Genomic DNA, 15,166 nt, shown 5'->3' with positions numbered 1-15,166 from the left:
TATCAGTCCTAAGTATAATAGGAAATTTACTAGATAGTAGTATATATAGGCAAACTGTAGACTTTTGGTATTAATAGCAGCAATGCCTTTTTTTTTTTTAACCTTTCTTGTCTTCTTGGTGGTCTCACCTTGACTCTACTTGCAGAGGTGACAGGAGTGTGATGAAGTGGAAGGAACATCAGGTTCTAGACTTGTGTCTGTCCCCTTCTTATAGAATCTGGGATGGGAAGGATGGAATGGAGGTGTAACCTACCTTAGAGGGTGTGTGTTAAGTGTGAAATAATAGCTGCATAAATACTCAATATTGTCAAGTTCTGCAGATGTGTATGTTTATGTTATTTGTGTACTGTAAGGTGTCAGCACAGGACTGTAATACCTTACCTAGAAATGATTATATTTACTCCCCGCAGAATGTCTGCCCTTTTCTCATTGAGAAGCCAAAACAGAGCCCCCCATTAAACAAAATTTAATGTTGATGGGGGTTCGTCAGAAATGTGGAGATATCACATTGTATTGATCAGGAATTGCATGTAGCTATTACAGACATAGAACCTGTTATAAAAAAGAGTTACGTTCATGGAAACAAGCTTTATTTTCTTTTATTTTTTTATTTTTTTATTATACTTTAAGTTTTAGGGTACATGTGCACTTTGTGCAGGTTAGTTACATGTGTATACATGTGCCATGCTGGTGCGCTGCACCCACTAACTCGTCATCTAGCATTAGGTATATCTCCCAATGCTATCCCTCCCCCCTCCCCCCACCCCACCACAGTCCCCAGAGTGTGATATTCCCCTTCCTGTGTCCATGTGATCTCATTGTTCAATTCCCACCTATGAGTGAGAATATGCGGTGTTTGGTTTTTTGTTCTTGCGATAGTTTACTGAGAATGATGATTTCCAATTTCATCCATGTCCCTACAAAGGACATGAACAAGCTTTATTTTCTATGAAGATATCTGAGAAGGTTTTCTTTGGGAGTTTTATATAAATTCTGTGTTTAATGTCTTCCTTAATATGTTGGTTTTCAGTTTCCTTATCATAATTAAAGAATATAAGGAAGACATACTTGATTGGTTTCACCAAGCTCAGACCTTCCCTCCCAGGCACCAGATAAATGATATTATTTCCCGTTCGTGTCATGACATGAAACGCTGAATTGCGCTTGTTGCTTTTTAATACTGTGACATCTCAACTGCTGTCATTGGTTTTAATCTGTGGGTGATCTTGGAAAGGGATAGGTTTGATGTAGGTAGCCTAGAACCTTCTCAGGGATTGTGGAACATGTTGAAACTTATGCTGTTTCTGAGAACTATCTTTCTCCTTTCTGTGGGTCAGGCTGACATAACTCCGAGCACTTGTAATCATGACTGTAGCCAACTGTGGTTACCTGCAGAGGCTTAGATCAAATAGGAATTTGTCTCTTCATTTACTCACTCGGCATACATTGAATGAGCATCTCTGTACTGGGCATGGGGGAAGATGACTTATTATTTGTCTTGGTTCTTAAGGAATTTATAGTCTAATGGAGGAGAAAGACACACAGATTCTCATATAAATGGATTGTGTACAATGATAGATTAAATAGGCTTTGAGACTTATAATGGAACTGTGGGCCATGATTGCCATTTGGATTTTAAAAAATTAATAGAATGTATGATTTTTCTGTTCTTAGTTATATACGTAAGACTTGAATAAATACTCATTGTGAAATAAGAAAGGTAGAAAGATTATAGCCTAAAAACGTAGTCCAATTTTATATCCCAACCTCCTCGCTGTGCCACTTTTCATTATTATTATTTTTTAAAACCATTGCCTGATTGATGAACATTTTAGGTCATTACTTTTTTTCCCTGTCTAATGATGCTTAGTCAGTTTTTTTGCACATATATATATTTGTTTACCTGTGTGAATTATGTCTGCAGTGAAATTCTTAGAAGTAGAATCTTGGCTGGGGTATTTTTCTGGGGGTGCATTTAATCTGTTATTGGAATTCATATTAATATTAGAATTAATACGCTTTTTTTTTTCCCTGGAAGCAACTGAAAATGTATGGCAATGTGGAGTTGCAGGGCAGTAGTCCTAATGGTTTAGCTGCAGCATCTGCATAGGTCTTTTATATAGAAAGTGTCTGGGTAGTGGTGTTTGACCTTGGTAACTTTTCTCTCTGCCATTTGAGCCGCTGCTGTCTTCATATCCTCCGTATCTAGAAATTCCCTCTCCAAAGTTGTTCCATATTCCAAAATTTCCCTTTTCACACTCCTAGTATGCTGTTGACCTCAGGTAGGCACAGTTTTGATTGTCAGAGCAAAGAAAATTAACCATGTATGTCTTTCCAGATAGTAGAATTTTCAGGGTATTCCATGAGTTCCAAAGGATGATTTGTATGAAGTATATTTCACTAAGTATAAAGGAAGTAAAACACTCATACTATGGTCTCTTCCCTCTCCTCTTCACCTCCCAGTGCCTCTCTACAAACTTTTTAGGATACCACTAATGACTACTTGAAATATTCATAGTTAGTCCATAAATCTGAGAGTGCTCCTGGATCCTGATAGGTATTTCATTGCACTCTGTGATTGGAATTTTGTTTGTTAAAATTGACTAGGAAACTATATTTCAGTAACAAATATGTAGAATTAAGAAAAAGATGGGCTGGGCACAGTGGCTCATGCCTGTAATCCCAGCACTTTGGGAGGCTGAGGCAGGTGGATAAAGAGGTCAGGAGATTGAGACCATCCTGGCTAACATGTTGAAACCCTGTCTCTACTAAAAATTAGCTGAGCATGGTGGCACCTGCCTGTATTCCCAGCTACTTGGGAGGCTGAGGCAGAAGAATCGCTTGAACCTAGGAGGCGGAGGTTGCAGTGAGCCAAGATCACGCCACTGCACTCCAACCTGGGTGACAGTGAGACTCCGTTGCAGAAAAAAAAAAAAAGAAAAAGGTGGGCCAGGCGGTGGCTCACGCCTGTTATCTCAGCACTTTGGGTAGGCTGAGGAGGGTGGATCATTTGAGGTCAGGAGTTTGACACCAGCCTAGCCAACATGGTGAAACCCCGTCTCTACTAAAAATACAAAAACTAGTCAGGCGTGGTGGCGGGCACCTGTAATCCCAGCTACTCGGGAGGCTGAGGCAGGAGAATCACTTGAACCTGGGAGGCAGAGGTTGCAGTGAGCTGAGATAGCACCATTACATTCCAGCCTGGGTGACAGAAAAGATGAGTTCCTATCCCTTTTCTATACATTTGTTTTTTCAAAGTATGTTTGCGCTATGTCAGAGTGAGTGCATACATTTAGAGAACAACAGGGGAAAATGCTAGAAATTCAGTAACTTCTAGTTTCCATTTTATAACAAATGTATTTTTATTATTAGCTTCCTACTGGAATCCTCCTACTCCCCACCATTATGTCATCATTTTCACATCCACGGTCCATAGCGATTATGTCCATGTGGGGCCTCAGTAGTTTTCCCTTTAATTTTGTGCAGATTTCCTTACTGCATAAACTCAACTGCTCTCGCTGAGGTCGTCATTAAGTCCTGTGTGTGTTTGGGCAGGCCGACTTGATTTACAGCCAGCACTCCACTGCGGGTGAGTAAGATGGCAAGTTTCTCCCTGTTTTTCCTCTCAGCCCTTCCTATCTAGAGTGCAGATAACATAATTACTCAGTTAAACATCATCTGCCCAGGTTTTCATTTTGAGATAAATCTATATTGTGGTTATCTGCATTATACTTAAAACTTACACCGAAGATAATTCTGTTGGATAGGTTTTAAGTAATTATCTTTAGTATTTCCTTTTCATTTATGATATGAGGTATAGCAAATCTTGGATTCCTTGATATTAAAATAGATAAGATCAAACTGTGAACTCAGGATGAGTCAGTACTGTTTTAAGAGTTGGATTTGCCATGCTTTTGGCAAATTAGTACTTCAGAGCAGGAGCCCAGAGGTTTCAGGTAATCCCAGTCACCAAAATGTTTGTTACAATATAACATCATTACTTTTCACTTGGGAACCTTTTATTTTGTTGGGCCCTTTTCTTTCCTGTTTTCTTTTTATAGCCATTTATAATTCAGGGATTCAGGCAAAGAAATACAGCCCTTGGACCACAAGATAGTTATATTCAGCAAGATTTTCAGAACTTGTACAGCTATGATTTTTCTCAGTAATCTTGGCTAGTTTGTGAAATTAATGGCTTTAGAAATATTCTCAAATGGTTTAGAGGAGAGTAAAAAGAATCTTTTGAAACATTGTCCCATTTTGTTAATTCAAGGTGATTATAGTGCAATTGAATGTAATTCCCATAAGAATGGATATAGCAGAAGTATGTCTTTTTTTTTTTTTTTCTTTTTCTTTTTTGTGAGACGGACTCTCTCTCTGTATCCCAGGCTGGAGTGCAGTGGTGAAATCTCAGCTCACTGCAACCTGTGTCTCCCAGGTTCAAGTGATTCTCCTGCCTCAGCCTCCCTAGTAGCTGGGACTGCAGGTGCCCCTGACCATACCCGGCTAATTTTTGTATTTTTAGTAGAGACGAGGTTTTGCCATGTTGACCAGGCTGGTCTTGAACTCCTGAGCTCAAGTGATCCGCCCGCCTTGGCCTCCGAAAATGCTGGGATTACAGGCATGAGCCACCGTGCCTGGCCAAAAGTATGTCTTTTTAATAATTGAGAAATGATGTCTTGAGCAGTCAAGTAGGAACAATTACTTGGTTGTCCTTGTGTAATGTGCAGAAATTAAGGAAGATGATTTTTCACGAATCTACATAGGACCTATCAACTATAAGGAAATATATTAGTAAACACTGTTTCTACATCCTGATGCTTGTAGGTTTCCTTGATGTTGAAATAGTGTTAGCACAGATTTGTTATTTTTCCTCTTTCTGATTAATCCAAACCTGGAGTGTGGCCCTGGTTCTCCGGCTGCAGAGAAGTCAGTCCATCTTTTGTAGGCTCCTTTTCTGTTTTACATTTGTCGGGCTCACTACTTGAGCTTACTCAGCAACCTTTAAAGCTCTAAATCCTCGTTAGTCTTAAACTCCCCAGCTCATATTTGGCTGGCAACTCTACTTGGCATTTCAGTAATTTCCCACTTGCCAGCTCATCTTTTACCAAGAATCAAAAACCATTCTGATCTTTAAAGAAATGCAGATGAGGCCGGGTATCGTGGCTCACGCCTGTAATCCCAGCACTTTGGGAAGCTGAGGAGGGTAGATCACGAGGTCAGGAGTTCGAGACCAGCCTGTCCAACATGGTGAAAACCCATCTCTACTAAAAATACAAAAATTAGTTGGGCATGGTGGTGCGTGCTTATAGTCCCAGCTGCTCGGGAGGCTGAGGAAGGAGAATCGCTTGAACCAGGGAGGCAGAAGTTGCAGTGAGCCAAGATAGTGCCACTGCATGCCAGCCTGGGTGACACAGTGGGACTCCGCCCCCCCCCCCAAAAAAAAAGAAATGCAGATGAGAAAAGACCCTTTCTAGGACACAGAGAATAAACTTGCAGCTGTTAAGGAGTGGGAATTTCTGCCACACGTGGATGTCAGAAATGGAAGCTTTTATTATCAGGAGAAATATTTGCTGGTTGATGTTACTTAAATAGGTTCAAATTTCAAACAGTTCTAAGAGCCTGTTGAATGTCCGCTATGAAGAGTTGATTTTGCCAAGATGGAAAAAAAAAAATCTCATCTGGTTGCCTTTTAACGCCTCTGTATGATGTTAGATACAGGTGTACTTCTTGCCTTTTCACATATTGAAGAAAACAGTGAGAGTATCTAGAAAACGGGGGACCTAGATGGAGAGACTGAATGCATGAGGGTTAATGCCAGTTTCCTCATATTACAACCCAGGCTTGAGCAATATCTGATTTTTTAATGCTTCACAGAAAGCTAAATAAACGCCTATGTACTGTGGTGGTTCCATTCTTGTTCAGTACCATCTTGGCTTCCTTTCAGGTAAGGAAGAAATTGAGCAGTGATTGTAGCAGTGATTCCCCTGTGGGGGAATGCCCTACTATGGAATACTCTTGAGTGTGTGACATGTCGCCGTTTACCCAAATCCTCGAAGTTAATGAGTAAAACGGCAGAATACAATCTAGACTCATAGATTCTGAATTTTGGAAGTGAAATTGATCTTAAGATAATGAAATCTACTATGTTTATAGTTTGATATTTTTTGTTATACCCCTGACATAGTACTTTGCTAATCACAGGAGTTTGATAAGCATTTGATAACTAAGCAATGTATAAGCTAAGTCACAAAATGAAAAGATTGATTTTGGCAGTAACCGATAATTTGAGGTCTGTTGTCTTGTCTCAAGTGTAGTCACTGCTGATTGTTAGCACCTTTCTGAAACTGCAAAAGAAAAACTAAAAATGGACCAGGAATTAGTGTAGGAAAGTATAGATTAGAAGACCCAAAGTGAAACAAATGGAAAAAGTGTTTTTTTGTTGTTGTTAAGTATACATATATTAGAGATGGGGGTCATTACTATGTTGCTCAGGCTGGTCTTGAATTCCTGGGGTCAAGTAATCCTCCCACCTCAGCCTCCCAAGTATCTGGGACTACAGGTGTGTGCTATCCTGCCTGGCTAAATGGCAAAAGTGAATAAAGAGGTGCCAGGGAATAGAGGCCTCCTGTGTTGGTGTATTGAAGTCAGAATACCTGTGCCTGCATCAGTTCTGTGTTGATATTGTGAGTGAAGTGAAGTAGTAACTCTGCAATGAAGATACTTTCTTTAAAAACTTGAACACTTTTCTGTTATATTTTACAGTAGATTGATTGGCTCATTGTTGCATACTTGTATGATTATTTCTTAGGGTGTATTCCTACAAGCTATTGTTGGTTCAGAGGGTATAATCACAATTAGAATTTTGATTTTTTTTTTTTTTTTTTTTTTTGAGACAGGGCCTTGTTCTGTCGCTTAGGCTGGAATGCAGTGGTGCGATCTCGGCTCACTGTAACCTCCGCCTCCGGGTTCAAGCAATTATCCTGCCTCAGCCTCCCGAGTAGCTGGGACTACAGGCATGTACCACACCTGGCTAATTTTTGTATTTTTAGTAGAAATGGGGTTTCACCATGTTGGCCAGGCTGGTCTCAAACTCCTGACCTCAAGTGATCTGCCCACCTCGGCCTCCTGAAGTGCTGGTGTTACAGGCTTGAGCCGCTGTGCCCGACCAGAATTTTGATGTATTCTTATATGGTTCTTTCTTAAATCAAAAATATGTTATTTGTTCAGATTAAGACAAAGTTGGGTGTTTATTTTTAGTTTCACATTCCTTACTTATTAGAAATATATTTTTTATAGCTTTAACACATCAGCTAAAGCTTGTGAAAGTTGCCTTTGTTAACATGAAGTCCATTTTCCTTTTAAAAATTAAATCATGGCACCCTCTACTGAATTTGAAAGGAATTGCTGAATAGTCATATGCAGGTTTGAAAAAGACTGTATGACTTTATAGATTAGACTTTGTTGACACCTATACTTACTATTATGATCCTTTTTGCTCACAGGCTCCTCATTAGGCAGTGTGGTAACATACATGCAATTAAACCCATATTTTGAAGCAGGCAGAGGAACTAGAGTGATCAAATTCACAGAAGCATGAAATAACACAGTGTGTTCAGGGTTGTAGTTTTATAGAAAACTTGAGAGAGGGTGTTGGTGTGATTTTTGCAAAGAAAGCAATGAGAAAGGACCAAGAGCATGTCTCAATTTAAGGAATTTAAACTTTATCATGAAAGTGCGGTTGAATCATCAGCTAGTTTATTTAGAGTAGTCAAGTGATCACGTAAGTATCTTTGAAAGATGATGCTGGCAGCATGTGTAGGATGGGTTGGAGGTGGGAACAGACCAATTTGAGGATTACTGTGTTTGCCGATGGGCTTATTAGGGTTCTCAGAAGGCACATAATTCTGGGATATAAGAGGCTGGGAGATGTGGAAGTTCTTTTTTTCTTCTAAAAAATTTTTAGCATAAAAATTTCAAGATATATAGAAAAGTAGAAAGAATAGTACAATGAAGACCCATATGTCCATCTTAGATCCAGCAACAGATGACATTTGGCCATATGTTCTCTCTCCCTCTCCTCCGCCTCTCTGCTGAAGTATTTTTGCGTAAATTACAGACACCATTACTTGACACCCCTAAATACTCTGTTGAGCATCTCTCCAAAACAAAGGATGTTAGGAGAGAGATGTTTAGGGAAATCAGGAAAGTTAGAATTTGGTGGTATAGATAATGGGTTCTGTTACATCCAGTAGGAGAACCACAAAGGCTTGCTTTTACTGTTACTAATTTGTGGTTATATAATAGTTTCTTTCTACAGTTTTTTTTTTTTTTTGAGACTTTCAAGAGATGGACATATAGTAAATGCTATTACATTTTAAATCAAAATGTTGAAAAGGACACTTTTTTCATCAACAAAAATTTCAAATGTGCACAAAAGTTGAAGAGGACATCATTCTTGGCTAAAGCAATGGCCCATGCTAGACTTCTCCATGCGAGAAGAGAAGCGGAGCCATTCCAGAGAGGAGTCGGCTAGGCTCCTCCCACCAGGGGAAGGTGCAGGCTCTCTTATCATATCAGAAGCCCAGGTCAGCAGAAGTTTGTGTGAGAAAGGCACGCAGCCAGCACAAGTGTGACCCAAACCCAGTGAAATGGTGAGAGTGGGCAGCCGGCAAGCTGACTGGCACTAGCAGAGTCTGCTTACTCGGGGAAAAGGGAGCACGAGATGTCAAGGGGACTGGGCACAGATGACCTTTTTTGGCGGTGTACAAAGTCTCACTCTGTTGCCCAGGCTGGATTGCAGTGGATCTCAGCTCACTACACCCTCTGCCTCCCAGGTTCAAGCAATTCTCCTGCCTCAGCCTCTCGAATAGCTGGGACTACAAGCGTGTGCCACCATGCCCGGCTAATTTTTGTATTTTTAGTAGAGATGGGGTTTTGCCATGTTGGCCAGGCTGGTCTTGAACTCCTGACCTCATGTGATCCCCCCACCTTGGCCTCCCAAAGTGCTGGGATTACAGGCATGAGCCACCGTGCCCGGCCAGATAGTGACCTTTTAATATCTAATTTGTTGACAGTTTTCCTACTATACTTTTGGTCTAGTAAATATTTTAGGTTGTGATCAATGAGATTAGCAGTCTTTTTCCTTTGGACAGGAGAACTAAGAAGAGGACAGGCAGAAACACAAAATAAATAATGTATATAAAATATATAATATTATCATAGCTAAAATTGGTAGGAATTCCAGTAGTCACTCATTCATTTTTTCATTCATTATTCAATTAATGTTTGGAGCCACGTATTATTATGGCAGGCACTATTCTAAGACACCAGGAATTCAGCAGTGAATAATGCAGACCAAACTCCCTGCCCTCTCATAGTTTCTGTAAGTCATACGTTGCTTAACGACAGGGAGACGTTCTGAGAAATTTGTTGTTAGGCGACTTGGTCCTTGTGGGAGCATCCTAGAGTGCACTTAGGCAAACCCAAATGGCAGAGCCCACTACACACCTAGGCTGCATGGTGCAGCCTGTTGCTTCTAGGCCAGAAACCTGTACAGTAGGTGACTGCACTGGATATTTCTGGCAATTGGAACACAGTGGTAAGTATTTGTGTGTCTAAACATACCCAAACATAGAAAGGGAAGAGTAAGAATATGAGACCACTGCCATATATGTGGTGTGTGATTGACAGAAACATCATTATGCCCTGCATCGCATTGACTGTATTCTAGTAAAAGACAGACACTAGACAAGAAGAGTGAAATACGCATAGCTCATGAAGTTGGGATAGGCACAGGCAAAGATCGTTAAGTGGAATTAGGAAGGTGTGAGGGAGATTTTAGAAAGGGAGGCCAAGGAAGCTGAGAAGATGCCACCTGGGGAAACACCTGGGAAACCTGAACCACTTGAGCCGCGTCGGAGTGCACAAAGCCTCCTGCTTGGCGTTTACATCATTTTCCGTTTCTTGTGAGGGCATGTCTCCTCCTGAGAGTGTATGAATAGGAAGTGGCTGACAGCTGGCTTCCATATGGTCTTAGCAGGCCCTGTTTTTCCCAGCCAGGTTCCCCTTCTAGCCCTCAGATTTCTTGACACTAAATTGATCATAAAGTAAGTTCTCCTAATCAGATAGATTCATTCCAGGGTGTGTTAGTCTAAGACAGTTTGGCTAGCAGTCCACTAACAGGCTGTGCATAGCTCTGTGAAATGCTCTTTTGTGTAACCATTTCCCGTGGTTTTTGGACAATGACTGGCATGTTACTTTCCTTAGCAACTTAATTTTTGTTCCGTCTTTACATAACTCTTTGGAAATGTTAACTTTTCCCCTTTTCTGTTCATTTGTTTCACTGTAGAAATGAAAATACTCCTATTCAGAGCTATGACATACAAATTAAAAATATACAAAGTATACTCAATAGATTCCAGCAGCTAATATTCATGAAGTATAAAAATTGAGGTTATTGAAGAAAGTGACATTAAAAGGTATATGAACAATGCAGTGCTCTTAAAGTTTCTCTTGGGTATAGCCGACTTCAAATGTAAGAGTCTCTACCGTTTAATACATAAAGGGCTAATACAGAATAGATTCTCTTCTAGTTCATAAAGGATGCACTGTTCTCTACAATATAACATTAGGATTTTGAATTGTTTGAAGGGCTTATCTTGGTTTGTTCTTAGCATTGGAAATAAAATAGATGAATATGCTAGAAGAATGGAAACATGGGTATAAGCTCATACACAGATAAGTGAGGATTTCCTTTAGGAGTATAAAGATAGACCACCATGGAGAAAACCTAACTTAATATAAAGTTGTTTGTGTTATATATAATCAATGCTTTTGGATTATATATTTCCTTTTATCACTGTCTGTTTAAGATAGCTTCAAAACATACATACATAAATATACATGATTGCAACCGTTGTGTGTTACATTTAGTTTAACTTTTTAGTGCTGTCCTTAATTTGAAAATGCATACAGTTAACTTTAGTATTATGACATAATTATTTACAAATGAATCAATTTTTAGAAAGTGTATTTTTTGATAGCTCTGATATAGGGCCTAGGAAACTGACAAAACTAGACAATTTACATGAGTCTGTTGTCAGTAAACACATGAAATCATCTTTGTGAATGTCCAGATTTATTACAGATGTTTCTAGTAGCCCACAAATTTTTGGAACTATTGTGTTGAACCACTTAATATTAATTAGTACTTAGGAAATAACAATGTAAATACTTAGAGTGAATGATTTATGTTATTTTAAAATCATACTATTGATATTTGTAAATGAGCAGTGTATCAGTCATAATGGGCTATGTTGTATTTCAGTAGCAAATAACCCCAACAACACATTTATTTCTTGCTGCTGCTGTATATCCATCACATGTTGGTGGGGTACTGTGCTCTATGTCAGGGACTTGAGCTGATGGACTTGGCATTATGGGAAACATTAGACAACTTGGGAAGGAGAAGATGTATGATATGATTCAATTCTGTGTCCGTACCCAAATCTCATCTTGAATTGTAATCCAAATTGTAATCTCCGTGTGTCAAGGGAGGGATCTAGTAGGAGGTAATTGGATCATAGTGGTGGTTTCCACCATGCTCTTTTTGTGATAGTGAGTTCTTACCAGATCTGATGCTTTAAAAGCGTTTGGCAGTTTCCCCTATCCTCTGTTTGTCTCGCCTGCCACCATGTAAGACATGCCTTGCTTCCCTTTCACCTTCTGCTATGATTGCCCAGCCTGAAAATTTATAAAAGAATTAAAAGTGATTTATGCATCATTACAATATTACTGTATCTTATATTTGTTCATATATTCAGCTTTACCAAAGAGCTTTATATTTTCATGTGGTTTCATGTTGCCGTCTAGCGTTCTTTCATTTAGACTTGAGAGACTCCCTTTAGTATCTGTAATAGAGGCATAGTGGCAACAAACTCCCTCAGCTTTTGTTTATTTGGGAAGGGATTAATTTATTTTTCATTTTGTGGGACAGTTTTGTCAGATGTAGTCTTCTTGATTGGCAGATTTTTTTTTTCACCACTTTGATTGTATCATCTTACTTCAACCTGCAAAATTTCTGCTGAGAAATTCACTGATCCTCTGTGGATGCTTCCCTGTACATGATGAGTCATTTTTCTCTTGCTGCTTTCAAGATTCTCTCTGTGACTTTTGACAATTTAATTATAATATGTCTTAGCATGCGTATCTTTGGCTTTATCCAATTCAGTTTCTTAAGCTTCTTGAATTTTTGTGTCCATTTCTCCCCTCACATTTGGGAAATTTTCAGCCATGTCCCTTTCTCTGTTCTTCTCAGACTCCCATAGTGCGTATATTCATCTGCTTGATGGTGTCCCATTAGGTTCTTCCCTTTTCTTCATTGTTTTTTTGCTTTTGCTCTTCTGACTTTATAGTGTCATATGATCTATACTCAAGTTCACTGATTTTTTTTTTTCTGCTTGATCAAGTCTGCTGTTGAGCCCCTCTTGTGAATTTTTCAATTCCATTATTGTATTTGTAAGCTCCAGAGTTTCTAGAAATAGAAACTTTTAATAGTTCTGTTTCTCTGATTCTGTTGTTATTTTGTTCATGCATCCCTTTCCTGACAGGTTGCTGTGAGCCGAGATCACACCACTGTACTCCAGCCTGGGCAACAAGAGTGGAACTCTGTCTTGAAAAAAAAAAAAATGTGATAAAAGCGGCCGTCTGTTGATTGGCTGCTATATATGGGTTAGATGTTTTACTTTTGTTATTTCATTTAATCTCATTTCATTAAGTAGCTTGGCCAGGATCATGGAGTCAGTAAGGCGGGGCTTGGGTGTGATCTTAGGTCTGTCTGATTTCAAAATCTGTGCTCTCATTGTTAGGCTGTGCTATCTCCCTATAGGTAAAATGATGAGGTGACTCTGACTTGGAAGGGAAAGAGAGCGGATCATTATTCAGTTTTTAGGGACATATGATGATATGGGTTCCATTCTCAAGGAGTCTAGTGGGGGACATTGATTGAACAAAAAAATGTAGAATTATATTGATGTACATTAATTACAAAAAGGACTGGTTTCTGCGGTAGAGAGGACTTAAGGGAATGCCAGTGGAATGCTGAGATGAATCTGAAATTGAGAATTAGTCAAGGAAAACGTAATCAAGAAGTTGTATCACTCTTCTCTGCCCCCAACAATTAGAGGAAAGAGATACAGAGCAAAAATAGTGGGTCATTGATGGTCAGTGGTGTAATCTTGAAGATTTAGCCAAGACTTTTTAGCAGTAAGTGGTAGAATATAAATGCAATGAAAAGGCAGTCATCATCAGAGAAGTACCCCAGAGGAGAGGTGTGGAGGATGTGCCAACACTATAAATGCTGCCACTTTTGCTTAAGGAGAGTAAAAAAGGAAAATGGGGTCATGGTGCACTCATTGTTGTAGATGGTTTGGGTAGTCTGGAATGAGTTCATTGCCTGCAAGTGCTAGTTCATTCATTACACCTATGCTTGCAGAGAAGGGGCGGTTGTGTGCCTTCCCGAGCCCGCACCAGATGAGTCCCTAAGGGTCTCGTGGTTAATGCTCCTTCCTGGCAAATGGACCAGGGTTCCCGGCAGACTTTCCTAGCAGCCTTAAAGCCTGGGTCTCTTTGCCTGGGGATTATAAAGCAGCATGTTCTCTTGTTTCCTTTCTGAAGTCTTTAAAGGTTTATAGGATTCTTTTAATGGGATTCTTCTTTTCTATTGCTTCAGCATTTCCCTTTCCATGTGTGGAAAGGACATATGTTGGTTTTATATTAATCATTGAACCCCATTGGATTTGTAAAATGTGAGATATTTTGATTCTTCATAATCTTTTTTTCTTGAAAACTAGGAATTTTTGTTTTTGGTTGTATAAAGCATCTTTTCTTACATACAACATCCTAATACTTGGCCAGTTGTAAGTCTGTTTTTAAATTCTTTATGTATAGCGATGAGTCTGAGATACTTGGGATAGCCAAAATTGAAATGCAATTTTGTTTATGATTAAGAACTGAATCTTTAAAAATTTTCACAGTTTTGCACAACAAAACAAAATAGATTTTTTAACTTTCTTTTTGAATGTATAAATAATGACCAGTAAAAATGTTACTAGAAAACATGCTACTTCTAGATCCTTAAGTCACTAGCAGATAGAATGTAAGGATATAGAATAGTGGTCAGCAAACTTGGCCCTCCTTCATTTCTGGAAATCAAGTTTTATGGGAACACAGTCATACTCATGTACCTATTGTTTAGGTTGAGACCGTATGGACCACAAAGCCTAAAATGTTTACTGTCTGGCACTTTACAGAGAATGTTTGCCAAACCTTGGCATTAGAGAAGCAATTCTCAACATTTTTGGGCCTCAGATCTATACTCTTAAAAATTATTGAAGGCTCTAAAGAGTTTTGATTATGTGGGTTATATTAGTTTAATTAATTTAAAAATAACAATATTAAATTTGCTTCATGTTAACACAAATAACATTTTTATGAAAAATAATTTTACCCTCAAAACAAAAACATGAGTGAATTGCAGATTTCTTTAATTCCTGGCTCAACAGGAGACCGTTATATTTTCGTATCTGTGTCTACTTTCATTTTGTTGCTGTATGTTCTGGTTGAAGGATATGAAGAAAAACTGAACTTACAGAGAGATCTGTAGTTGGAAAAGGGAGGAGTATTTTAATAGCCTATTCAGTTAACTGTGGATATTTGCTGTTACACCAAAGATATATGGCAGTTTCTTAAAGATAAGTTTCAGTGTAAAATCTGAAAGTATAGAAATAAAGTTATTGTATTGGAACTTTAAATCCATTGATCAATCTTGAGCTTTTAATGGATGTCGTTCATGCATGATTTTCTAATGTGTTAGTAGAAAATGGGAAAATATTGGTTCACCGAATCATGCAGATCTTCCCAATGTTGATACAAAATGCCAAAAAAAAATCACATTTGTTAATACCACCGTGGGTCTTCTCAGCAAAGGCTGTGGGCATTGAGAAGCTGATAGAACCAGTGCACAGTGGGGACTTGGTTCCACCGTGCGTGTATTTCAGTTAACATAGCAAAATGAGCCTCTAGTGGATGCAAGTTTTTAAAATTCTGATTTTTGCTTGGAAGCTCATTTTTATCATTAGCAACACATACTGTTTTTGGTTTCCCT

At 38.9% G+C, this 15,166-nt stretch overlaps 1 protein-coding gene across 10 annotated transcripts in view; it reads left to right on the top strand.

Moving 5' to 3' along the window:
- The window catches only part of MPP7 (MAGUK p55 scaffold protein 7), a 284,148-nt gene that overhangs the window by 76,869 nt on the left and 192,113 nt on the right, over nt 1-15,166 (top strand). For 5 of the 10 annotated variants that reach the window (XM_034930201.3, XM_055092553.1, XM_055092550.1 and 2 more), the window contains one exon: nt 3,487-3,589. The exons of the other annotated variants lie outside the window; for them this stretch is intronic. The gene's annotated coding sequence lies outside the window, so the exon portion shown is untranslated. The remainder of the gene's footprint in view (nt 1-3,486; nt 3,590-15,166) is intronic. 10 annotated transcript variants of the gene reach the window in all.

This window comes from Pan paniscus, chromosome 8 (genome assembly GCF_029289425.2).
Source record: "Pan paniscus chromosome 8, NHGRI_mPanPan1-v2.0_pri, whole genome shotgun sequence".
In the NCBI taxonomy this organism is placed as follows: domain Eukaryota; kingdom Metazoa; phylum Chordata; class Mammalia; order Primates; family Hominidae; genus Pan; species Pan paniscus.
Note: the sequence above shows the minus strand (reverse complement) of the source record. Positions and strands in the feature narration are given on the sequence as shown.